The 27,141-nt window shown below is 43.1% G+C and overlaps 1 protein-coding gene across 1 annotated transcript in view; it reads right to left on the bottom strand.

The window, feature by feature from the left end:
• The window catches only part of THSD4 (thrombospondin type 1 domain containing 4), a 558,652-nt gene that overhangs the window by 468,128 nt on the left and 63,383 nt on the right, over positions 1-27,141 (bottom strand). The gene's annotated exons all lie outside the window — the stretch shown is intronic.

Genomic DNA, 27,141 nt, shown 5'->3' with positions numbered 1-27,141 from the left:
TAAGTGTAATTTCAGCTATAGTAACTTCCTGTCCATTTTTTTCTGATAGTGGTTTGTGGGTTTTTTCTCACTCAACTATGCCTGATATTTCAGACCCTGTTTCCATTACCATTCATGTTCAAATAGCATTTCTAGATAAGTAGTATTTAGCCAAACAGCCAAATTCTAATGTAGTCCTAGGCCTGACTTGCACTGTGTCAGACTTACTCCCTTAAGAAACCAGAGGAGGTTGAGCAACTGGCTACACATCACTCTTGAGGCAACCCATGCTGAACAATGGTCATCTACACATCGGTATGGATTTATTGAGACCTGCTGCCTTGTAAGACCTTATGAAAGTCATGTAAAAAGTAGTGTGCTGGGAAATGTTTGACAACTGGCATTCCAGGGCATAAAAGCTCTGATCTGTAGAATTTTTTCACTTCCATCGTGTAAATACTCCCAGCCTGGCCAACTTCAAGCTGCCATTGTGAAGACACAATCAGCTCCAGTGAGGAGAGGAAAACCAGGTCCAGCACAACAATGCATGGAAAGTGACTATAAAGGAGCTGTTTGCATAATATAGGAATGGTAATGAAATACAAGAATGAATCAAGCATAGTTCCCAAGACCTCAACCTTACAACTAAAAGCAAGTAGAACATGATGCAGAGCAAGATAAAGGTTTTGGAGGCATTGCAAAAATGGTGCACTCAGAACTGTGAGGCAAGAGGAAGCACTTTTTCCTGTTAATATGTTGTTGTTGTTTTTATGAGAGAGAGAGAGAGAGAGAGAGAGAGAGAGAGAGAAACATCTATCAGTTGCCTCCAATATGTCAGAGACTGACCTGTAACTTGGGCATGTGCTCTGACCAGGAATCAAACTGGCGGCCTTTTGGTACATGGGACTACACTCAACCAACTGAGCCACACCGGCCAGAGCAAGAGAAAGAACTTTTGACTGGAGGGATCTGGAAAAGTTTCAGCCACTAGTCTGAGACTTGGGAAGCGCAGGTTCCAATATTCTGTGGAATGACTTAATTAAGTAAGTCATATAACTCTTACTTATTTGTAAAATGACTGAACTGGATTAAATTACTGCGAAGGTCGTTCCAACTCTAAAGTCATATGCTTCCATAATAATTCTACTTTTACATAAAATTGGAAATGTGCCCAAGGGTTTCTACAAGATGGCTCCATTAAAATAAGCACATTAAGTAGCAATCAGGGTGAAACATTAATTTCTGTCCTCATGAGGAAATATCTTCACTGTACATACTAGTAACCACTGAATATAAAATTTAACAGACCACAACCAGTTATTAACATCTTCATCACTAATTGCACCTGCATTCTTAGCTGATACGGTTTTGAATTAAACTATGCTACAGTGCTTATTTTGCCTTTAGGCATTTCTCAATTAATCTTGGCAACACTTGGGATTCTGTTAAGGATGGGAGATCCAGCATGCTGCTTTAAGAGATGCAGTTAAGAAGTTAGTCTTAAAAATATGTATAACTTGAATGTAATTTGCCTTTTTCTTTCTTGTGGCAGGCCAGGTAAAATGAATGACATCATGCAAAGACAAAGGAAAGAATTTATCTCTGTGTGCGTGTGTCTTTTTTTAAAGATCTGAAAGCCTACCAAAAATTCTAGCCTCGAAGTAAATACTGGGTGGAAACACCCAGCTGAAGGCAACTGAAGGTGTCAGAAATGGAGCAGAGCTTCTCAAACATGGATGTGCCCAGGAAGCACCAAGGGGTTTTGTTAAGAGACAGGGTCTGGTTCAGGAGGTCTGTGGCAGGGCCTGAGGTTCTCCATCTCCAACAAGCTCCCAGGTGCTGCTGGTGCTGCTGGTCCACAGACCCACCGCTTTGAGAAACAAAGTCATAGGATGGAATTGAAATTCCAAACCAAAAGGTGAAAATTCAACAGCAAAATTTATCATGTTTAATGAATAACTATAAGTATAAAGTTTTACAAAAACCCTCTGAGTTTGTGACATATGTCAAAAGACCTAGGCCAGACTGCACTGCGGCAGCTCACCTAGTGAGAGCTGCTGAAGCAAGACTGACTGGACCTCTGTCCTGGGAGCAGAGCAGCCACAGTAACTGCTGTTGGCTGAGGACTTGTACAAGCATCTTTTCAAAGGCTGCCCATCACTCCTGAGGGTAACGTGTACATGTGCAAATGTATATTTTTCTTTTCACACTGCCTTGTGGGAGGCTCTGCCTAAGCAGGAGAACCATTCAAACCCACAAATAGTAACACCATCAGAAAGATGATCATTTGTAAAAACATGACCAGCTAATTCTGAGAACCAGACTAATGAAAACGAGCAGCCAATCAGGGTGTGATTATGAGAGATGTGATTTCTGAATACTTGACTCGGCAGCATGTTCATCCCCACTTGGCCAGGAGGACATGTGTTTTCCCTACAGCTGGTCAGAGCTAATCATCCTGACCATTCAGAATGGCCTCTTCCCCAACAACACAAAGTACATCTGGCCACTGACAGAGCAGCCGACATGAACCAGGGAGATCTATGCAGAGTTGGGATAATGAGCACAGGTGTGGCCAAGGTGAACTGTGTGGCCAGTTAACCCTCCATGTGGAGGGCTAACCCAGGGGTTCATGCGGAGATGCTGGGGGCTGTTGAGTACTTCTGCATGGTCTCCCGATAACCCATCACCAGAATTTTCCCCACTTGTCACAGCTCTGGCTAATTTCAGAAAGTGAAGCCATAAGAAAGAAACAGAAAAAGCCTAGTTTGTAGATCAAAGATATATATGATGGTGTAGTATAGTAGTTATTGATTTGGACCCTGAAGCCAGGGTTCCTGGGTTTATATCCCAATTCTGCTAACTTACTAATTACTGAACCTTTGGAAAAGTTACTCAGTCTTCTGATGCCTCAGTTTCTTCAAACAGGGCCAAGAGCAGGATGAGGCCAGTGAAGCGCATAGGGTCAGGCGAGTGCTGTTTGAACCTGAGAGTGATTTCTTAAGTTTGGGACCTAAGGACCTTACCCTGGGCCCAGTCCTGGCCCTGTATGCATTTGTAAATAAAGATGACAAGGCCATCTTCCCTAAAGGTTGTTGTAAAGAGTAAATAACTTAGTAAAAGCAACGGATTTAAAGCACGACTAGCAAGAACATGGATGATACAAGTATTTGCTTTTAAAAAAGATCTGGGTTGGCCACTTAATAGCTCTACAAACTCTGGCAAATAATGAACCCTCAGGTTTCTTACCTATAAAATGAGAGCATAGCCACTAGGATGGCTAGAGTAAAAGGACAGATAACAACAAGTACTGGAGAGGATGTAGAAACACTGGAACCATCATGCATTTCTGGTGTGTAAAATGGTGCAGTCCTTTGGAAAACTATCTGGAAGTTCCTCGAAAAATGAAATGTAGAGTTACCATATGACCCAACAATTACAATCTTGGATATATAACCAGATAAATTAAAACATATATCCACACAAAATCTTAACTCAAATACCTAACAACTGAGAATGGATAAACAACATATAGTATATACGTAGAATTGGATTATTAATAGCCACAAAAGGGTTGAAATATTGATATTTTCTATAATATAGATGATCCTTGAACACATTCTAAGTGAAAGGAGCTAGTCAAAAAAAGGCATGCATTATATGATTCCATTTATATGAATTGTCCAGAACAGGCAAATCCATAGAGACAAAAACAGTAGATTAGTGGTTGCCAGGGGCTGGGAGAGGAGAGACTAAGAAGTGATGCTAAAGGATATAGGATTTCTTTTTGGGGTGATGAAAATGTTCTGTAATTAGATAGTGATGATGGTTGTACAACCTTGTGAATATACAAAAAGCCTGAGTTATATACTTTAAATGGTGAATTTTATGTTAATTTATCTCAATAAAGCTGTTATTTTTTAAATGAGAAGATGAATAATTTTCATCCTATCGACTAAGAAAGGTGTCAGAAAGATCAAATTGAGAATGAATCTTTTAAATCTGAAAGCAGTTTTTATCATATGTTTTCCATCATTTGTTTCAACAACCTTTAACAAACCTTCATTGAGCATCTTCTATGAACATCTACTCAGCATCTGCTGTGATGTTTTTTCTGCTTGTTCACATTTCCAGCCCTGACAACGTAAGTCAATGCAGCGTCCCCATCCCCACAGCATGGCTCAGTGACAAGAACATAACAGTAAGGGTTCTGACACCAGGTACCAGGCCCAGTTCTTCCAGTGAACTACCATGGGTGTTTGGGGAAATTGTTTCTTGAGATAATGGCTGCAAATAGCATTTTGGAAAGGGTAATAAACACACAAAATATTTTGCTCACAACAGGCTGGCTGCCATTCAGGGCTCGTTATGTGTGATGTTGTGCAGCTTTGTGATGCTAATGCTAAACAGTCACTGTGATGATTCATACAAGGACACCACATCCAGTCTCCTAACTACGTAGGGACCCTGAAAATGTGTCATCTATAACCATCACCCACAAATGACAACAACCTGTCCTCAAAGTCAACCACATAGACCCGACTAACCTCTAGATTCGGGCCTGCTTCTCACCTGTGATGTGCAAGCAAATCACATGGGGATCTAGTCAAACCATAGCTTCTGATTCAGGAGGTCTGGGGAGCCTCTGATTCTGCATTTCTAACAAGCTTCCAGGTGATGCTGATGCTGTGGGTCCTGGGTCCACAAGTTGACAGTCTCACCTAGACCTCACACACATATTTTTTAAAAAATCTTTATTGTTGAAAGTATTACAGACATCCCTTTTTCTTCACCATTGACCCTTTCTAACCCACACCTGCCCCTTGCCCCAGGCCTTCACCACCCTATTGTCTGTGTGCATGAGTTATGCATATGTGCACACAAGTACTTTGGTTAATCTCTTCCCATCCAAACACCCACTGCCTCCTTCCCTCTGGGATTCCACATCTGTTCTATGCTTCTATGTATCTGAATCTATTTTGTTCACCAGTTTATTTTGTTTTTTAGAGCCCACAGATGAGTGAGATCATATGATACTTGTCTTTCTCTGACTGGCTTATTTAACTTAGCATAATACTATCCAGGACCCTGCATGCTGTCTCAAAGGGTAAGAGATCCTCCTCTTTTACAGCTGCATAGTATTCCATGGTGTAAATGTCCCACAGCTTTTTTATCCACTCATCTACTGATGGGCACTTGGGCTGTTTCCAGATCTGAGCTATTGTAAATTGTGATGTCATGAACGTAGGGATGAAGATATTCTCTCTGATTGGTGTTTCAGGTTTCTTAGGATATATTCCTAGAAGTAGGATCACTGAGTCAAATGGCAGATCCATATTTAATTTTTTCAGGAAACTCCATACTGTTTTCCATAATGGCTACACTAGTCTGCATTCCCACCAGCAGTGTACTAGGGTTCCCTTTTCTCCATATCCTCGTCAGCACTTGTCATTTGTTGATTTGTTGATGGTAGCCATTCTGACAGGTGTGAGATGGTACCTCATTGTTATTTTGATTTGCATCTCTCAAATGATTAGTGACTTTAAGCATTTTTTCATATGTCTCTTGGCCATCTGTATGTCCACTTTGGAGACGTGTCTAAGTCCTTTGCCCATTTTTAATAGATTATTTGTCTTCCTTTTGTTAAGCTGTAGAAGCTCTTAATATATTTTGAAAATTAACCCCTTATCAGATATAGCATTGGCAAATATGTTCTCCCATACAGTGTACTCCCTTTTCATTTTGTTGTTGGTTTCTTTTGCTGTGCAGCTTTTGATTTTGATGTAGTTCCATTTGTTTATTTTCTCCTTAGTTTCCTTTGCCCTAGATGTATCTGCAAACATATTGCTCTAATAGATGTCTGAGATTTTGCTGCCTATGGTTTCTTCTAGGATTTTTATGGTTTCACAGCTTACATTTAAGACTCTTATCCATTTTGAGTTTTTTCTTGTGTATGGTGCAAGTTGGTGGTATATTTCTTTTGTCTTTTTTTTTTTTTGGAGGTATCTGTCCAATTTCCCCAGACCATTTTTGAAGAGACTGTCTCTACTCCATATGCTCTTGCCTCCTTTGTCAAATATTAATTGAGTGTAATGGCTTGGATCAATTTCTGGGTTCTCTGTTCTGTTCCATTGATCTATATGCCTGTTCTTGTGCCAGTACCAGGATGTTTTTATTAGAGTAGCTTTGTAATTTAACTTGGTATCTGGTATTATGATCCCTCCAACTTTGTACTTCTTTCTCAAGATGGCTACAGTGATTCGGGGGTCATTTTTGGTTCCATACAAATTTTTGGTGGATTTGTTTCAGATTTGTGAAATATGCTTTTGGTATTTTAATATGGATTGTATTGAATCTATAGGTTACTTTGGACAGTATGGACATTTTAATGATGTTATCTCTACCAACATATGAAAACGGTATATTCTTCCACTGTTTATATCTTCTTCTCTTTTAAACATCCTGTAGTTTTCTGAGTACACGTCTTTTATCTCCTTGGTTAAGTTTATTGCTAAGTATCTTAATTTTTTTGTTGCAATGGTAAATGGGATTGTTTTATTGGTTTCTCTTTCTGAGAATTCATTATTGCTGCATAAATGTGCCATCGATTTCTGAGTGTTAATTTTGTATCCTGCTAAATTGCCAAATTCATTTATTAAATCTAGTTTTTTGGTGGAGTCTTTAGGATTTTCTATGTACAATATCATGTCATTTGTGAATAATGACAGCTTTACTTCTTTCTTTCCAATTTGGATGCCTTTTATCTCTTCTTCTTGTCTGATCACTCTGGCTAAGACTTCCAGTACTATCTATCTATAAAACCCTGATATGAGAATAGACCGGAGGAACAACCCAACAACCAGTGGCTATGACATGCGCTGACCACCAGGGGGCACGTGCGGAACATGGCGTGTGTCGGCTGTGGTGGGATGGTGGAGCAGGTGAGCAGGGGCACCAGACCAAGGCAGGGCACGGGTCGCTGTCATTGGGGCAAGCCTCTTGTGGTTACTGAAAATTCTTTGCTCCCGCGTGCTGTGGTCCTGCCTGGTGCTCACACCTGCTGCCGGTGCCAGCCCCACTTGCACCCGCTGACAGCGCCAGCCCCAATCACTCCATGCTGTCAGCAGGTGTGAGCAGGGCCAGTGCCATCAGTGCATGGGAGCGGCGTCAGCGGGAGCAGGGCTGCCAGCAGACAGGGGACTGGGGGCTGCAGTGGGAGAGGCTGGGCAGGGGACGTGGAGGATGGGCTGAAACTCGCCCTTGTGCCCACCACAGCCTTGCGGCCCACAGTTCCTTTCAAGGTGCACAAATTCGTGCACTGGGCCCCTAGTGTTGAATAAGAGTGGTGAGAGCAGACCTCCCTGTCTTGTTCCTGTTCTTACAGGAAATGGTTTTATTTTTTGCCCATTGAGTATGATGTTGGCTATAGGTTTCTTATTATTGCCCATTGAGTATGATGTTGGCTATAGGTTTGTCATATATGGCCCTTTATTAGAGTTTTTGTTAAAAATGGGTGTTGGATTGTGTTGGATGCTTTTTCTGCATCTATTGATATGTTCACGTGATTTTTCTATTTCAATTTGTTTATATGATATATGTTTACTGATTTTTGAATATTATACCAGCCTGCATCTCTAGAATAAATCCCACTTAGTCATGGTGTATGATCTTTTTAATATATTGCTGGATCTAATTTGCTAATACTTTGCTGAGGATTTTAGCATCTATGTTCATTAGGGATATTGCCCTGTAATTCTCTTTGTTTGTAGTGTCTTTATCTGTTTTTGGAATTAGGATAATTCTGACCTTATAGAAGGAACTTGAAAATGTTCCTTCCTCTTGGATTTTGGAATAGTTTGAGGAGAATAGGTGTTAGTTCTTCTTTGAATGTTTAGTAAAACTCCTCTGTGAAACCATCCAGACAAGGGCTTTTGTTTGCTGGGAGTTGGGGTTTTTTTTAATTATTATTACTGCTTCAATTTCATCAATTCTTATTGGTCTATTCAGGTTTTCTGATTCTTCTTGATTCAGTTTTGTAACAGTGTATTTTTCTAGGAATATGTCCATTTCATTTACATTGACCAGCTTGTTGGCATATAGTATTCACCATATTTTCTTACAATCCTTTGTATTTCTATAGTGTCAGCTGTTACTTCACCACTTTAATTTCTGATTTGATTTATTTGGGTCCTCTCTCATTGTTTCTTGAAGAGTCTGACTAAAGGTTCATCAATCTTGTTTATCTTTCCAAAGAACCAGCTCTTAATTTCATTAATCTTTTGTATTGTGTTTTTTTTTTGCCTCTATGTCACTTATTTCTGCTCTGATCATTATTATTTCCTTCCTTTCTACTTACTCTGGGCTTTTCAACTAACAATTTAAGTTGTAGGGTTAATTTATTAATAATTTTTCTTGTGTTTTGAGATAAACCTGTAGTGCTATAAACTTCCCTCTCATGACTGCTTTTGCTGTGTCCCATAGACTTGGGTTGTTGTTTTTGATTTCTTTCTTGACCCATGGAAGTTTTTGTTTTATTTCTTGACCCATGGGTAAACCACTCATTGTTTAATAACGTGCTATTTAGCCTCCCTGTGTTTGAATGTTTAGTGTTTTTACTGTGTTTGATTTCTAATTTCATGCCATTGTGATCTGAGAAGATGCTTGATATGATTTCAGTCTTCTTGAACTTATACTTGTTTTGTGTCCTAAAATGTGTTATCTCTTTGAGAATGACCCATGTGCACTGGAGAAGAATGTATATTCTGTAACTTTTGGGTGAAATGTTCTGTAAATATCAAGTAAATCCATCTGATCCAGTGTGTCATTTTGAATCACTGTTTCCTTGTTGATTTTTTGTCTGGAAGATCCATCCAGTGAGGTCAGTGGGGTGTTAAAGTCCCCTACTATGACTGTATTGCTGTGAATCTCTCCCTTGAAGTCCTCTAGAAGTATTTTTTTATATATTTATATACTTCTATATTGGGTTCATACATGTTTATTGGGGTTATATCCTCTTGTTGAGTCAATCCCTTTAGTATTATGTAGTGACCTTTATTATCTCTTATTATGGCCTTCATTTTGTAGTCTATTTTGTCATATATGAGTATTGCTACACCAGATTTTAAGAATATATTTTTATTGATTTCAGAGAGGAAGGAAGAGCTAGAAACATCAATGATGAGAGCGAATCAGTGATTGGCTGCCTCCTGCACACCCCACAGTGGGGATCAAGTCCACAACCCAGGCATATGCCCAGACCAGGAATAGAACCATGACCTCCTAGTTCATAGGTCGATGCTCAACCACTAAGCCTTGCCAGCTGAGCACCCTAGCTTTGTTTTCATTTCCATTTACATGGAAAATATTTTTTGATCCATTCACTCTTATCCTGTGTGGTTGGGTCTCTTGTAGACAGCATATATTTGGGTCATGTTTTCGTATACATTCAGCTATCCTATGTCTTTTTATTGGAACACTTAACCCATTTACATTTAAGGTTATTATTGACTAGTGGCCCGGTGCACAAATTCATGCACAGTGAAAGGAAATTAATTAGAAGAAATATTTTAATATCGCTTTTCGCCCTTTCTCTATAATGGAAGTGTCAACTAAATTCACAATCAACGACAGATGGAAACACACACGTGCAACTGGCACCAGCGAGAACTTTATGTATATAAACTTGCTTAATTAGACCTGCTTTCTGATTTAGCTAAACTTTTTCCAGCCCAGTGAAGCACCCCAACTTCTCTTTCAGGTGATTTTCAGCAACGTAGCAGTAAATATCAACACCAAGCAGATTATTATTGTAGATCACACAGGGAGAACAAAGGGTAAAATATTTAAATACAGCAGTGTTTGACTATATTCTGCACAGTGAGAAAACCTGAAGTCATTTTCAAGGTCCACCATTTTTTACTTCTTTTCAGTTGGGTCAAGTTTCTAAGCTTTCTAAATCTCTCTTTTCCAGCTAATGAAAATAGGATTCCATCAAGTCTCCTATCTACCTACTCCAGGACTTCTGTGAGGATCAAATGAGATGAGGCACAGGAAAACGCTTCACAGACATTTGGTTAAAGTGTAAAATGTTCCCATTTGGCTATAAAGCAAGTCGTGTTCCTGGCTGAAGAAACTCCAAGGAGGCTAGTCACTAGGAGAAGAAGCGGGTGTTGCTATGTGACATCATTACCCGGCACCCACAGGCACTGTTTCTGGGCTGGGCTGGGCTGTGGGCCACATTTTGTGCCATGGAGTCTCAGCAGTGTTGGCTGCAATTTGGTGGGCTTTAGATTTGGGGTGATGGCGGGGCCTGTGTCCTACTTGGGGGAAACTGAGTGTTGCTTTTTGGGCACCAGGTCCGTGGTGCTGTTTCTCTGTAAATGCCCAGTGAGTGTCACGGCAGCTCCTGTGTTGAGCATCTGCCCCCTAGTGGTCAGTGCATGTCATAGCAACTGGTCTGACACTTAGCATATTAGCCTTTTATATATAGAGATTATATATATATATATAGACAGGTACTTACTGCCATTTTAATTATTTATGCCTAGATTTCTCTCTCTCTCTCTCTCTCTCTCTCTCTCTCTCTATATATATATATATATATATATATATATATATATATATATATATTTATTTCTTATTATTACAGCAGTTACTTTACCATTTCTTGCAGTGCTGGTTTTGTGGTGTTAAACTCCGTTAGCCTTTTTTTTTGTCTGGGAAATCTTTATTTCACCATCTATTTTGAATGATAGCCTTGCTGGGTAGAGTAGTCTTTGTTTCAGATCCTTGCTTTTCATTACCTTGAATACTTCATGTCATTCTCTTCTGGCTTGTAGAGTTTCTAATGAAAAATCAACTGACAGCCTTATGGGAGCTCCTTTGTAGGTAACAAATTGGTTTTCTCTTGCTGTCTTTACGATTCTTTGTGTGTCTTTAATTTTTGGCATTTTAATTATGATGACTCTGGGGATGGGCCTGTTTGGGTTCTTTTTGCTTGGGACTCTCTGTATCTCCTGAATTGTGTGTCTTTTTCCTTAACCAGGTTAGGGAATTTTTCCGTCATTATGTCTTCAAAGAGGTTCTCTATCCCTTGATCACTTTCTTAATCTTCTGGTACTCCTATAAGGTGAATATTATAATGTTTCATGTTGCCCCACAGCTCCCTTAAACTGTCCTCCTCTCTTTTAATTGTTTTTTTTTCCTTTTTTGTTCTCTGATTCAGTGATTTTTCCTACCCTGTCTTCTAATTCACTGCCTCACCTAATCTACTGTGTATTCCTTTCAATGTGTTCTTTATTAGTGCTTTATCTGTTCTCATGCTGTTGAGCATCCTTGTAATTATTATTCTTTACTCTATATCTGATAAGCTTCTTATCTCCATTTCACTTAGCTCTTCTTCTGGAGAATTCTCTTGTTCTTCCATTTGGGGCTTGATTTTTGTCTCCTCATTTGGGCTGCCTGTTTGGTTTTGTGTCTATGTATTAGGTAGATCTGCCAGTCTCTGGTGCAGGACCATGTCAGATGCTGTTTTTCACTGGCCCTGAGTACCATTTGGAGCTATCAGCAATCCACAGCTTGTGGCTCCCTCTGCTGGGGCTAGATGCCTTTGTAAAGGACCTAGATGTGCACCAGAGTCTGCTTTTCCTAGCCCCAGGCCCAGAAGAAGATCAGGCAGACTCAAAGCCTCCAGAGATCAGCCTCTGCCTGCAGTTTGACTATTATTAAATCTTGATTAGCCTCAGGCTATCAACCACAGCAAGGTGTAGACTCTCCAGGGTGGGGTAAGATTATCCAGGATGTTTTTCAACAGGGTGGGGCAATTGCTTCCCGCCCCCCTCCCCCCTTCCTCCCACCCCAGGTAAGAGCTGCCTGGATGGTAATAGTTTTCCTGAGAAAGATGGCCTCTGCAGTATGAGGCAATGACTCAGCACAAGAGACCAGGGTGTCTGCCTTCCAAGCTCTACCCCTGAGCACCCTACCCTGGATTCTCCTCACACAGCTCTAGCCCCCTCTGCCCTCCATCTGTCAGAACCCAAGGTGAGTGGCTGCACATGAAATTTTGTGTGTTGGCCCTTTAAGAGGGTGCCTGCATTTCCAGCCATCTCTCCCTGGCAGACAATAACCCTGCTGCTTTTCACAGCCAGATGTTATATGGGCACCTTTCTTAGTTCTGGTTCACTGGGCTGGGGAGCCCAGCTAGGAGTTTAGACCCCAGAGTTCTCAGTGGGAACCTCCCACAGCTGGGATATCCCTCCAGGCCTTCAGCTGCTGTCTGTGGGAGCCCAGCCAGCCTTCTCGCACCTCTGCCCTTCCTACCCATCTCTATGTGGTTTTTAGTTTCTATCCTTGGTTATAAGGGTTTTCTCCAGCTAGACTCCAATTGATTACCCAGGATGCTTTTTCTTTATTTTAGTTGTAATTTCAGCTTGGTCCTGGGAGAATGTCAGTGTAGCTTCTTGGAATCTGCCACAACCTTGAAATCTCTTCCCCACAGACATCTTAATTTCAACACATTCAAGCCCAAATTCATCATCTTTCCCCACCAAAACTATTCTCTTTCTAATTCTTCCTATGTTCTCTATCTCAGTCATTCTCAAACTTAAGCAACCATCAAAGTTACCCGGGAATCTTGTTGAAATTGTTCAAATGGTCGTTCAACCCCACTTGCAAAGTTTGATTCAGATCTGGTGTGGGGTCTGAAAATGTGCATTTCTAACAAGTTCCAGGAAAAAATTAAGAGGTGGATGGTACTCCACGCATGCCTATCAGAGCTGTAAAGCCACCCAGGCAAGGCTGTCTTTCAGCTTCTTGAAGCTAGAAGATGGCGTCACACTTCTTTCCTTAGTTTCCAATACAGAGCTGGACAGGCAGAGTGAGAACCCTGACCTCCGGAAGCCAGGCTGTTTGTATTTCTTATATTCTACATGTTTATCCCCCTTTTGTTTTCTCTTAGAGCTCAGTCAAGTCTCTGTGAGAGGCCTAGCCGCTCAGCTGTGCTAACATGAACCACATATGGGCCATAACATCCCACAGAGCAGCAGCCTCGGGAAACAGCCTTCGAGGAAGCCCAGCAGTCTGAGCCTGCCGGCCTGGGACAAGGCGGTGAGTCAACTGCCCCTGTTCAAGTGAGAAATCTCCTTGCGGTGCTTCAGCTTGAGACTCTGGGTTCACAGTATTAAAAAAGTGGCATTTCTTGCAGCTATGTACCTGAGTTGAGTTTTTAGGTAAACAGACATTGGGAGATTATTTATTACTGAAGATAGCTGACAGAATCAACATGGATGAAGTCCCTGCACTAGAAGCTGTTGATTAAATCTAAGCACTACTGAATCTTGTGATAGCTAATGAATAATCTCCATCTGCTTTAAATGGATCCTTTATGCCACATTTGCACTTTGCACTAACATTAAAACTAAACTCTTACCCAGCCAATGTTTTGAAGCAAATTTACGTGGCCAGTCTTAGCACTGAAGATAGGCCAGAGGGAATGAGAAGGTGAACATCACAGACTCCTAGTCACAATGAACGAGTTAAATCACAGTAACTATAAGAGTACACAGTGGAGCACTGCACGTCTGTTTAAGAGAATGAGGCAGGTGTGTACCTGATACAGAATGGTTTCCAAAATACAGGTAAATTAAAAAGAACAAGTCACTGAAGGCTACACAGAACAGACATGCTTCCATTTGTGTTTAAAAAGAAAAAAAGAGAAAAAATATACAATGTATGGAACTGCATACATATGTATGTATGTAGGACATATTTCTGAACTGATACAAATAAAATGTTGGGCAATGATTTCCTCTGGGAAACAGACCCACAGGCATGGAGCGGAGGCAGATTCATTTGTCATTTATTATTCCTTTGTGCCACCATAAAAATTTTTGTTTGCCTTTTGCATAGGCTTTCAATATATGGCAAACACTAACCCGTTTTCCATGGAACCTTAAGAAGTGTAACTGTGGATGTGGGAGGATCCTGAGAAGCAAATGCAGGAATCTGCCATTGAAACTCCCAGAAGCTGAATCTGCTGTACAGGCAGCTTCACTAGAGGAGCCAAGTCAGTGCACCTGATATTTCAATGTGCAGACTTTATGACCAGACACAAAACACTCCCTCCGAAATAGGCTGTAAGCCCCAAAGACTGAGGGAACAGAAATCCTTTAAGGACAAATTATTCTTCTGAAATGTCACTAACAATAACTAAAAAGTCATAAACTCCCAGAAATATTTTAGATCAACAAAGGCCATCAGCAGCCTCATGTGCAGATGGTAACATTGTTGAGTAAGAGGCCTGGCCCCCTCACAAGTCTTCTAGTCCTTCAGGGCAAGGCTTGCCATTTTCTTATCCTGAGTGCATAATCCCTGAGACTGGCAGTGGGTCTGACCCAGAGGTACTCTGTGCAGGTTTATTGAAATAACAATATGAGAGACTATAGCTTAATTGCTCAACATTTCTAAGCAATGGGTCAATGAAGGCTGCCTGCCTCTCTGGACCTATTAATGGAGATGAAAAGGCTCTGGGTTCCAATAAGCAAGAAGTCAGGACAGCCCTGCACATCTGGATGGGAAGCAAAGGGAGCTGATGAAATTAAAAACCAGTAGCCAGCTGAAGGCAGAAACCTACATTCACAGAGGAGTCACATGATCTGGTGAGCTGGACCAAAAGGAATCTACAGCCTGAAACTGGAAAGAGAGCCCCATGTTTCTAAAACCCTCTCTGTTCCATTATGATCACCTGCCAAGCTAAGTTCAAAGAGGCTATGAGCAAACGGTTTAGGTTGAGTGCGTCTGTCTTCTGGGACGTTCAGAACACTGGATGCTGCCAGGGCTGCTCCGGCAGTCACTGACCTGGTGTTTAGAGAAGATAAAACTCTGACCACTCAGGGAAACAAAAGTTAAGATGATGGAAACAAAAGCTTTCCTGGTTACCTACTGTGTGACACACACTGTCACAAACATTCCCCATTTTGTCCAGATCTACTGCTGATTCTGAGAAAGTATTTAAGGTCTGCATCTAAAGACCAGCGTGAGAATCAGCTGACAGGTTTGCTCTGAACCTTCAGGAAGAAGGATCCCAAAGTGGGGGAGGAAGAAGGGGAAGGGAGGGAAGAGGGAGGGACACAGAGGGAAGTGATGAATTTGTACTAATAAGAAAAGAGGTCTTGTCACAAATGGATTCAGAAGCACTACCAGGAGCCCAGAGGCAAGTGACCTAGCAAAGGAAGCAGAAATCAACTGTGAGTTTAAAAGGCCCTTTTAATACACACACACACACACACACACACACACACACACATACACACACACATATTATTGCTTTCAGAGAGGAAGAGAGAGGGGGAGAGAGATAGAAACATCAATGATGACAGAGAATCATTGATCAGCTGCCTCTTGAATGCTAAAGGTTTTACACCAGGAAGCCAAACCTAAAGAAGACCTATCTTCAGTGACCCACCCACTGGCCTCCCAGGAGGTGAGGTTCACAGGATGGCACCCAGGCATCCCTAAATAAAACTGAGGGCAGCCTTCAGAACTGACCCAGACCATCTGGGACAATAACCCAGGAGATGACAGACTGATTCCAGCTATTGCCAACAGGCTGCTTCTTCTTGTTTAGAGGATGATGTTTGCAAATGAGCCAAGCATCCCAGAACAAATCATCCCAGTGCTCACTGTGCATCCATGTGGTCCTGGATTTCCAGGACTGATCTGCAGGTGCCTTATTCAGTGTGGGCCAAACGAGTAAGTGGGCATTCAAGGAAACCAATTTCAGACCAACAGAAAGCAATGGTGTCTAGTGTCTGCAGAGATGCCACTTAGAGCTGAGCAGGCTATTCACCACACAAGGACATCTGGGTGCTGAAATCCAGTGTGGGGAGATGAATCTGGCCAGAGGAAGAGGCATCTTGTTTGGATTCACACAAAGGTGAAAAATGAGTCATGGAGGTCCAACACAGAGGCATTCCCAGTTAAGGCTGGGCCAATATCAGAGAACTCAGAACAAAGAAGCAATGGCCCCACCCTCTGTTGTGCTGGGCAGGGCATCCTGGTAGGTGAGGGTCAACTAGGAGAGGGGTAGTAACATAGGGTGGCAGAAAGAGTCTAGGCATTCCAGAAAATAGGCCAATCAGCCACATATTACCTGTGTAACCATGGCTAAGTCACTCCCCATCCCTCATCCCCAGCAGTAAAATGGGGATAACAATGCCTACCTCATCTGGCTATCACGTGGATTAAATGAAATAATGCAGGTAAAGTACCTAGCACAAGGCTTGGCCCTCAGTGGACACTCCATAAATGGTGGTTTTCATGACAGCAACACTGTCCCAAAGGTGAGAGGCACAAAGCTTCCAACCTTGACATGTGAGGGTCACTGCAGAGGCAGCCAGCCAAACATGGGCTGAGAGGTACGGAGCCAGTTTTTCATGAAAGAACAGTAAATGCTTTCATTTCTCCAGCGTAACTGAGAGCAGCCCTCTTGGGAGTCAAACCTGTTGCTGGTATGGGTTGTAATCTGAACCTGAGCAATCCTCCAGGACTATAGGGGTTTAGGAAAACCAAATGAAATTACCTGTTGGGCACAGTGCCTGGTCAGGGCAAGTGCTAAGCAAATGTGAGTTCCTAACCCCTCTCCGCTAGGGAGCCTCAAATAGTGCCCCTGCCCCAGAGGCGGATCCCCAACAGGTTGAAGCAACTGAAGAACTGTTTGCTTTAAGTTCTGCTGAATTTAAATCAATTATAATGCAACTTACATTTCTTAAGCATCTTTTATGTGAAAGGCCCATGGAGGAAGCAATGTTATTTCTCTCATTAGAGGACCGGTACACAAATTTGTGCCCAAGGTGAGTGGCTGCACATGAAATTTTGTGTGTTGGCCCTTTAAGAGGGTGCCTGCATTTCCAGCCATCTCTCCCTGGCAGACGATAACCCTGCTGCTTTTCACCGCCAGATGTTATATGGGCACCTTTCTTAGTTCTGGTTCACTGGGCTGGGGAGCCCAGCTAGGAGTTTAGACCCCAGAGTTCTCAGTGGGAACCTCCCACAGCTGGGATATCCCTCCAGGCCTTCAGCTGCTGTCTGTGGGAGCCCGGCCAGCCTTCTCGCACTTCTGCCCTTCCTACCCGTCTCTATGTGGTCTTTAGTTTCTATCCTTGGTTATAAGGGACAGTGTTGCTGTCATGAGGGTGGGGTCTCTCTCAGCCTGGCCAGCGATCGGGCCATGGAAGGTTGGCTGTGGGAGTGCATAGCTACCAGCTGGTCGGCCAGTCAGCCGGTCGTAATGGTCGCTTAGGCTTTTAAATATATAGATATTCTGGAAGTCTCCCAACTCTGAATTTTTGTGCTGTTGTTAATCCTCACCCAAGGGCATTTTTCCATTGATTTTAGATAGAGTGAAAGGGACTAGAGAGAGAGACAGACAGACAGACCGAGACATCGATGTGAGAGAGACACATTGATTGGCTGCCTCCTTCATGAGCCCCAACAACCAGGGCCGGGGATTGAACCTGCAACCTAGGTACATGTCCTTGACCAGAATTTAATCCAAGACCTTTCGGTGCAGATGTTCTAACCACTGAGTAACACTGGCCAGGGCAGCAACTCTGAATTTTTATACCACCTCCCATGTGCCCGCTTACCATCTATCACTTCATTTTTTTTCTTTGTCATAAGTATGAAATATTTTAAGTATGGTAATTAAGTGTGAAAATGATGTATACCTTTCTCCTTTGCATTAGAGGAAATTATTTAGGTGTAAGTCTGTCACCCTCAGTTAATTGAAGGAAAGAGGGGTTTGTTCTAGAGTTTTTCCCCATCCCTCAAAATATTTAGCCTCATGCACTTGAATAAATTCAGTATTCAAATAGCAACAATTTACTGAACACCTGCCGAATGTTATATCTATGTTATCCTACTTAGCCATCACTGCAAAAAGCAAAGGAGCCATTACTCCTCTTTTATGTATGAGAAAACGGAGTCTAAAACACATTGAACAACTTGTCCAAGCTAGTAAGTCTGTGTGAACAAATATTATTGTAATATTAACAAATGTTACTGAATGAATGAATGGTAAGCTCTTAAGGAGCTTAAACAGCTGCAGTATGGTACAGCTTATAAATACCAAATGCCATTCACAGAGCATTACAGGAACGAACTGTTTGGAATGAGACTTTATTGGAAAACAGGGAGCAAAATGACTATTTTCTTCCAAATCCAGAAAGAAATGTCTTCTGCACCAGCCCACAATGAACTGTGTTCTAATTACTGAGGAAAAGGGAGTCTCCGTTAACTGCTGTTTGGCCCACCTGGCCCACAGGGGACCAAATGTTTCCATATGGAATTCATGAGAGAATAAAGAAAATAAAGTATGCCTAGAAGTCAAACCTTAAAGAGGAACAGGAAGGCTCTAGGGGCAAGGCTAGATCTTGACCTTGGCCTGACCTATAGGGGGTGAGAATGGAGTCTGAAGCAGGAAGGGAAAATAACACAATGGTTAAGAGCAGAAACTTGGATCTAGACTCTAGTTCAGATGCTACAACCTCCCAGCTCTGGGACCTGAGACTCCTCAGGGCAGAATTCCTCTCATTTAAAAAAAAAAGGTGGGGGGGGAGATAATACAGATACTTTATGTATGAGTCCTTTGAGGTTTAGCTCAGAGCCTTAAACATAGTATATTAGTTTCTTAGGGCCGCTGTAACAAACTACCACAAACTTGGTGGCTTAAAACAACAGAAATTCATTCTCTCACAGTTCTAGAACTTCAAAATCAGTATCTATGGGCTGAAATCAAGTTGTTGGCAAGGCTGAGCTCCCTCAGGAGGCTCTAGGAAAGAATCTGTTTCCTTGCCTCTTCCAGTTTCAGGTGGCTGCCGGCATTCCTTGGCTTGTGGCTGCATCACTCCATTCTTCAAAAACAGCGTCTTCAAATCTCTCTGTTCTATCTTCAAATCACCTTATCCTCTGTGTCTGTGTATTGGCTCTCTCTCTCTGCCTGCTTCCTCTAAGTATACTCATGGTTGCATTTAGGGTGCGCCTGTATAACCTAGACTAATCCCCACATCTCAAGATCCTTGATCACATCTGCAAAGTTCTTTTTCCAAATAAATTAGTATTTTAGGGCTCTAGAGATTAGACTCTGATATCTTTGGGGGTGCACATTATTCAACTCCCTAGACACCAAACCCTCAGTAAACATCAGTTAGGAATACTCTTGTTACTGTTAATAGAGATTAGCCGAAAGTACTACACGTCCAGGAAAAGGTCTATGGATGGACAAGAAAGGGAGGCTATTAGCACTTTGCCATGAGAACCAACAGAGATGCCACAGGGTTGTTCCCCAAATCCCTCACATACAGGTACATTACCTGGATCTACATTACAAGCTCAGAGTGGCAGTGAGAAGAGTGGGGACATTGGGGTCAGACAAGCCTGCATTCAAATCCTACTCTGCTCCTTATAGGAGCACGACACTGGGATTTCTCTACCTCAGCTCAGTGTAACTATAAAATGAGGCTGCTTGAGGTTCAAATGCACATGTAAATGATGTGGACATGGTAGGTGCTCTAAAGATTATTGCTATTAATACAAATGAGTCTGCAATGTGTGCAGGAAGGATGAGTAAAGGAAATGACACTAACCAGTGCATGCAGGAAACACCCCCCTCCCATCCTTACTCAAAGGCATCTCATGCTGCCACCAGGCGTGCATCCAAGGAGAAGCCCTGGGGGTCTCAGATGCAAAGCTGAGATCCCCCCTCTGGGACTCACATATTGTAGTCAGGCTTTTTCCATAGCCCATCGTATCTTTCTTCTGGAATCCAGAGTTATGAATGACTTGGAGGGGGTTCAACAAAACATTCTTATAGCAAATGTGATCTTTGTTCTGATAACTAATGAAATACTTCTGACACTTAATGAAATGCCACAAGAAATGAACAAGGGCTCTTTGGAGCCTTGTCTGAGATCAGAGTAACTCAAGCTTAAAATCTGGCTCCAATCTTTCCTAACCTACAGGCAGAAATGTACATACCAGTGGGCCGGCTCTGCTACAAACTCTCCCACTAAACAGGGCTAGGGTTTCCGATTTAGAAACCAAAGCATATTAAAACCCCATTTATCTGGTTAGCATCAACAGGTAACTTCTTGTCAAACAATTCAGGGACTAAGTGGAAATCCTGTCTCAGAAGGTAAAGAAATGAAACTTTTCCTTGCAGAAGCAAAACAAAAAACACCGAAAATGTGAAGTATACATTTCAAACAGATGTACCTGCTTTCTCTGCTGACTGCCCGGGATTGCCAGAGAGGTTTTCCAAGGAGAAACACAGACAAGGCCAAAGATTTCCCTTCTCTTTGCCATGTGGTTTCTGCCCCCCTGTATGTAATAAGACTCCCTAGGTATCGACTGAGGGAGAGGAAACCGGCATGTGGCTTTGTGAAGCTTAATTAACAACAAGTTTCCTATCCCGCATCATGGAGCCCACTGGCTCCAGGGGCCCCCAAGACAGAAATAACATATTGCTCCAGAGTTATTAATGATGAAATGCAAATAGCCTCCAAGAAAGTGGGCAGGAAAGGAGGAGCTGAAAAAACAAATGATTCCTACCAGCAGCCAGGGACAGTTCCCTGGGGAGGCAGGAAAGGGTGAGTAAAGCCTGTGATCGAAGCTTGATCCGTCTGTCCTGTCTCAAAACTAATAGCCCTTTCAAGCAAACATGCACACACACACACACACACACACACACACACACAGCACTAACACACATGCACACAAATATGCATGTCCATGCACACATGCACAGGCACGCACATGCATGCATGCACACATACACACATACTGCACACTCACACTCATATACATGCACATGCACACTCATACAAGAAGTTAGAGAAAAAGACACAAGGCTGTCAAACCCAAAGGTAATATGGTAAATGATAAAATAATTGGCCATGTTGTTTTTGAAGTGTCTTATATTTTTCAAAATACTTTTATAGCTATTACCTCATTTGACCCTCTCAATGGGCCTCTGTGGTAGACAGAAGACATATAATTATGCACATTTCATACATTAGATTAAGTGATTCCTGAAGACCATCCAGTTAGCAGATAATAGTGCTGAGACAGGAAGTGGTCTAATGACGCCAAGCCCAGGGTTTATCCAAGGTAAGAAATGTGAATGCTTCCAACAGAAAAAGGCAAGGCCCGGGGGGGGGGGGGGATACCAATAAAAGAAGGTCAGGCGTGTTGATGGCACTTTTAAGAAAAACTCATGTTATGAGACAGAAATCTGAACAGAGGTATCTGAAGGGTAGTGATGTTGATGTATCTAGAAAGAACAGCCAACAAATTCTCCAACAAATTCTACAGCGTGTTTGAAAGTCTGTCTCCCAGCCACCTTCTTCCCTTTCAGTACTCAGGATGGCAGAATGGTGGTGGAACATTTAAAGCAGCAATTGGTCCTCAACAATGCATCAGTATCTAGCAGGAGACCTCAATGAATGGGATAGACCAGTGGTCGGCAAACTCATTAGTCAAGAGAGCCAAATATCAACAGTACAACGATTGAAATTTCTTTTGAGAGCCAAATTTTTTAAACTTAAACTATATAGGTAGGTACATTGCTATTAACTTAATTAGGGTACTCCTAAGGCTTAGGAAGAGCCACACTCAAGGGGCCAAAGAGCCGCATGTGGCTCGCGAGCCGTAGTTTGCCGACCACTGGATAGACCCCTTTTATTTTACAAGCATGTAAACTAAAGCCTAGAGAAATGAGGTGACCTGGTCAAGATGAAAACATTGATGAGTTGGAATCTGGACCCTGAATTCTAGACTTGGGATACAGGTCTCTTTATCCCATCCAGCTGCCTTGGGCATCTATTATCTTTAACCTCATTACAGGCACCGGTCTTGGCTAATACCAGTGCTCAAAGAACACTGAAAGATAGGGTGGGAAGCATGGCTTTCCTTTTCTTTTTGGGGGGACAGAACTGCTAAATTTCCCATGGACAATCACTAGACAGGATGTGGGGAAGTACCAGTGGTCCTGCTAGCACAGAAATTGTCTTATTCCTTGGGTATTTTTAAGACTCCAAAATGGTTGGCTGGATAATCCTCTACCCCTACCCCAAAGGTGTCCATATCCCAATCCCCAGTGACTTATGTGGAAAAAGGGCTTTGCAGCTGAGATTAAGTTAAGGATCTTGAGCTGGAGGAGGATCCTGGGTATAAGTGGATGCGATGTGAACACAAGGGTCCTCGTAAGGAGAAGGTCTGAAGATGAGGGTTAGCAAAGTGGGAAATGACAGAAGCAAGAGGGTGGGTGAGGGGAGGAGCCGAGGAATGCAGGCAGCTTCTAAAAGCTGGAAAGGGAAGGACACAATTTTTCCCTGAAGTTCCCAGAAGAAATGTAGCCCTGATAACAACTTGATTTTAGACTTCTGACTTCCAGACTGTAAGAGAATAAATTTATGCTGTTTTAAGCCACTGAATTTACGTTGAGTTACACCATCAGTGGGAAACTAACACAACTATTACAAAACTAGAGAGGCAAGTCTTTGCTCCTCAGGGAATAAACGGGCTTCGTAAGATGTGGCACAAACGTTTTTAAAATCACAAAGGCATTAGGAGATATTTAGACTGACTATACACTAGATACACTGTCTTGCTTTAAAATAGAAAAGAATTGGTTAGCTGTGTTTATGGGGATTTCTTTCTCAGATAACTTCTAGTTTAATTCCCTCGGACTGCTCCATGGTCCCACCCTGGAAGGGAGCACGTGGACCTCCCCGTCCAGCCTGGACACTCCCTCAGATGCAGCCTGTGCTCCAGCCCCAGCAGGCTGGCTCTGACTTCTAGAACATCAGGCTCACTCATGCCTCCAGGACTCCGTCCCGCACTTTGCTTTTTGGGTAATGCTCTCCTCACCCTTGGGCTCTGCTAAAATCCTTCTTCCTCAAAGCTCAGCTCAGTCAGCACTTCCTCTGAGAAGCCTTCCCTGGCCTCCCCAGTCCTCTCTCCCACCCACTCCCCACACCCAGAGCATCCCTCTTAAGAGAGCCCTGAACCCTTAGTCTTATAAATGTATGTTTGCTTATCCTCCTCCCCACCTCACCAGCATGAGTCCCTCGAGGACAAGAGACCTTCTTGTTTCTAGGTCACCAAAGCACTGCCATCCCCTATCTATTCCAAGTACTTCCTAGCTCCTTCCAACCTGAGGAAGGCAAGTTCCTCTTGATTTCCCAAGAATTAGCCCCACCTCAGTGCTCCCAGTGACCGGCAAATGGAAGGCAGTCTGCCATGTTCACTAAGTGTTTATGAGTTGCTCTACACTGTGCCGAGTGCTTTGTAGGAATTATCCATTCACAGCAACCCAGTGAAGCAGGTGTATTATTTTCCCCATTAGGGAAAGTCTGAACAATGCCAGCACGGCACAGGACTAGTAAGTGGCAGAGCTGGGTAGACAACCACACCTGTTAAACCCAAGGCTGAACTGTTCGCTATCATGTGTTAGCTCCTGTCCCCATACCCCACCTCATCACCTGAAGGTCTGGTTAATAGAATGGACACAAATAAGACCAATCTTTCAAAGAAAAACAGTAATTGAGCACTGAGCACAAACTGCTCTTGGGCTGTGGGTCTGCACAGCATCTGTAAGAATATCCCTGATGTAGGCAGATTCCCTCTCAACACGAAACCAGCTCTCCTTCTGCAGGCGGTTCTGGGAAGCCCACCCTCGGCACCCTTTCTGACACACTCCACCTAATGAAAACAGTGGCCATGATTTCCACAGATGGGACTGTCAGCTCCCAGGCTCCGACAACTGTCTCCCGTAGACACACACAGCCATTCTAGACTTGGCAATGCTCAGTGGGGGAGGGGAAGAATGTGTCGGATCTTGAAAAGCTCTGAATTAAAGTATCAAGCTTCCCATTCCTCAGATGCCACTAGTTCACATGTGTAACGTTAAGAAAAACTGGCCACTGTAGGCGAGCGTAAGGAAGGAAGCCCAGTGGTAAGGAATGCCTACCTGTTAGCGGGCTCCCTGGCACCCAGGGAGTGAGAAAGTTCCCTGCAGTGGTCCTCGATAGGAGTGGCCAGCGCCCTCATATCCTGACTTTGTGGAGGCTGAGTTAGACTGGCCAGTGGACATTCACAACATGTTTCTCTAAGGTTATGCACTTAGACTCTGGGCAGCAGAGACTCTTTCTGGGTGCTGTTTCCCCCAGACATTTTAGGAATGGAAAGAAATCCATCTGGTTTTGGTGTTATACAAGGGAACATTCTGCAGTAGCTCCCTCCAGTCTGCAGGTATCCATCCTGGAAACTGAGGGGAAAGGCTCTCCTACTTTGGAGTGTTGTCAATGCCACAGGAGTGTGTTGCTGCATGGTTGTACAGGCTACCAGACTCACCTGACACACTCCTCCTCACCCGCCCCTCCCCCTACAGCCATCACAGGGACGCAGCCTTGGGCAGGGAGAGAGGGAGGAGTTGGTGAAGTGCCCTATGGAATCTGTTGGCCACAACCTGCAAGCTGAACACCGCCAGTCTAGAGCCTCCCCAGGCAGCCACTGCCCTAAATCCCAGGGGAAGGCCACCCTTTGGGGAGGGCTTCCTGAGCAGGCACACCAAGAAAGGGCAAAGGGCAGGGTGCCCAGGCCCTGGGACGCTGTGCTGCCCAGAGTCCTGCCCTCCTGGACTGGACCTCAGTTCCTGGCTCCCCATCTTCCTGTGTGGCCCCATTTCCCCACCCAATCGTTCCTGTAGAACCACAATTCTAACTGGAACGCTAACACAATGCCCAGCCTTTAAACCCATAATGGGAGTTAGAGCTATAATTTATTGGGCACCTACTATGAACTGGGCAATATAAATATTTCATTAAATTATACAACAATCCCATGTGATAGGTATTATTATTATTACTCTCATTTGAAAGATAAAGTCCCTGAGGCTCAGAGAAGTTTAGTAACTTTCCTAAGCTCAGGATCTTTGGGAGAGCTCCAATAAATACTGATATGATTTATATGGCTTTTAAGAATGTGATTTGCAGTGTATGCGTGTGTTTTAATGAAACAAAGGTCTGATATGGAAGCAAGTGGACCCAAAAAGTTTCCAGATATATTCCAGCTAAATAAATTCTACTGATTCTTCAAGATTGGGTTCAAATCCTACCTGCTTTGTGCAGTGTTCCAGGACAGCTCCATCCCACAGGGAATTCCCATCTTCCTGAACTCTGGTCACACCTTTACTGTCTCCCACCATATGCAGTGTTTCCTGGGTTTCCACTCATCCACCACCACAGTATCAGGCCCCCAAGAATAGGGACTGTGTTTCCAATTTTTTTAATCCCCCTGGTGCCTAGGACTAGAGGCAAAGATTTCGCTGATGAAGAGCGCTGAACATAGCAAAAAGAGATGAAGTTCTTTTTAAGCCTTCAGGGCCAAATCCACCCACTTTTCAGGGTGTGGCCCAAATTGTCCAACCTTCCAGCAGCTTTTCTGATCACACCTGCTGGAAGTAGGCTGCCTCACTTCCAAAATAACCATTTCCGTGAAAAGGACTTTAGTGCCTGATTCCGACAGACCTCTGTGGAATTCTGGTTCTGCTGCTTCTGAAGGGGGTGATTGGAGCAGTTCATTTCATTCCTCCGAGCCCGTTTCCCTTCTGTGAAATGTGAATCTGCCTCCCAGGGTTGAGGGACCTGTGGTACATGTGCATCTCTGTATCTGCCTCTCGGGGTTGAGGGACCTGTGTTATAATGCATTTGATGTAGTGCTTGTACAGAAGACATGCTCCAAATGGTAGCCACTATCATTCCCATTACTATTTCATCATACTAGCCCATAAGGAAAGCATTTACATCCATGCCTCTTCTAACCTTCTGGAGCACTGGTTCTGAAACTCTGGAGTCTGTCAGAATCATGTAAACGAAGTTACCTAGATCATACCATGGACTATAAAACAATCCCCATTAGGCAGGGGAGATGGTGGGGACTAGACTGCTCTACTTTTAACAATAGTCCCCACCCCACTGCAAGTGATGCTTATATGTGCTCACTAAACCTGGAATATTCTACTAGACAGTATTTGATTCCCAAATTCTTTTCCATGGAACCTTGAAAAGTTCCCAAGATACTTCCAGACCTACGATTCCCAACCTTGGCTGGATTCTTTCCATGTCTACGTAAGTACAACCCTTAGAGACTCAGATGTTGGTTTGGGATGTGACCAGGGTGTCAAGATTTCTAAAAAGTAGGCAAAGGACTCTAATGGTCAGCCAAGGTTAAAAACCACTGCCCACTTTGTATCTAGTCCCCAGGTTTTGGTTGTTGTTGTTGCTGTTTAATCCTCACCCGAGGATATTTTTTCCATTGATTTTTTAGAGAAAATGGAAGGGAGAGGGAGAGAGACAGAGTGAAACATCGATGTGAGAGAGACACATTGATTGGTTACCTCCCGCATGTCCCCAACCAGAGCCAGGAGCCTGCAACCAAGGTACGTGCCCTTGACCGGAATCGAACCCAGGACCCTTCAGTCCACAGGCCAACACTCTATCCACCGAACCAAACTGGCTAGAGCTAGTGCCCAGGTTTTTATAGTGATGTCTCTAAAACTTCAAACAGAGCAGCTCAACTTTTGTCTGTTACAAATTGAACCTCCGTCTAAGACTGATTTTGCACAAAGAATTCTTATGCCTTAAAAAAAAAAAAAGTTTGCCAGCAGCTGCTCTAGCCTGTCGGTAAGAGCCTGATGCCTCCAGCCCTGTTTTTATTATACCTTTGTGTCCCAGAGCCTTACAACATAGTAGATGCTTAATAAATATTTGTTAGAAGGTTGAATAGTTTTGTTTTATTTGTTATGTGGCTCCAATTAAGTTTTCAGTTGCCTAGCATAACAACCTAACAGTTTCTTAAACATCTAAGCCCTAACAGCCTCCACCTCAAACCACAAACCTGAAACAGAGAATGCGGCAGACAGCCATCCAGAGAACACACTGACGTTTCTTCTGGGGTCATATATACTATGCAAGTTCCTAATCACTGATAAACATAAGCAAACGCGATTTTCATCAGCCGGGAAGAGCGTGACATTTTTCAGCAGCACAGGCCTCCCAGGCTAATATTTGGATTATTTCATCTGAAACTGTCAAATTACAAGAGCAT

Source organism: Myotis lucifugus, unplaced genomic scaffold (assembly GCF_000147115.1).
Source record: "Myotis lucifugus unplaced genomic scaffold, Myoluc2.0 scaffold_41, whole genome shotgun sequence".
Classification (NCBI taxonomy): domain Eukaryota; kingdom Metazoa; phylum Chordata; class Mammalia; order Chiroptera; family Vespertilionidae; genus Myotis; species Myotis lucifugus.
This window is presented reverse-complemented; position numbering and strand designations above follow the sequence as displayed.